Source organism: Orycteropus afer, unplaced genomic scaffold (genome assembly GCF_000298275.1).
Source record: "Orycteropus afer afer isolate SDZICR_OR568_19922 unplaced genomic scaffold, OryAfe1.0 scaffold01058, whole genome shotgun sequence".
Lineage (NCBI taxonomy): Eukaryota > Metazoa > Chordata > Mammalia > Tubulidentata > Orycteropodidae > Orycteropus > Orycteropus afer.
In genome coordinates this window covers 5,543-6,158 of record NW_006922645.1, presented here as the reverse complement: position 1 = coordinate 6,158, position 616 = coordinate 5,543, and positions in this window count along the sequence as shown.

Here is a 616-nt window from a genome sequence, read left to right as displayed (position 1 = left end):
TTCTTCTTCTTCTTTTCCCCTTTTTTTCTCATGATTAACTCTGGTACTTGTTTTTCTTCTTGCATTGTTTCCATTTTTACTTCAATTATTATTCTCTGTTCCTACTTTTTTTTTTTTTCTTAGTGCCCTATCCCCACATATTGTAGGTTTTCTTGTTTTTTCTTCTTTTTTTCCCTTTTTTATTTCTTTGGTTACTGCTTCTGTGTGATTGATTACATAGTATGTTTTTTGTCCATGGACTTTTAGTTTTTTGATGGTTATTCAATTGTAATTTCTGTCTAACTGAGTGAGAGACAACAACAGTCCCCATAAGACACAACTACACGCACACCTACTGCAACTTAACTTACTGAGCAAGAGCCAGTACTTCCTTCTCAACCAATGGGCCAATGATAAAAAACCACCAAGAACAGCCTGAATCACCCTTGGCTGCTCTTCACAAACAGTTAACAGAGATCTAAATACAACAACGCCATGATGTCTCAGAGACAACAGACCATCACAGTCCACACAAAGAAGCAGGATAAAGCGGTAGAAACAAGTGAATAGGATACAGACCCAGAATACATCCCTAAGAAAGAAGCAGCATTGGAACTCTCTGATAAGGAATTCAAAA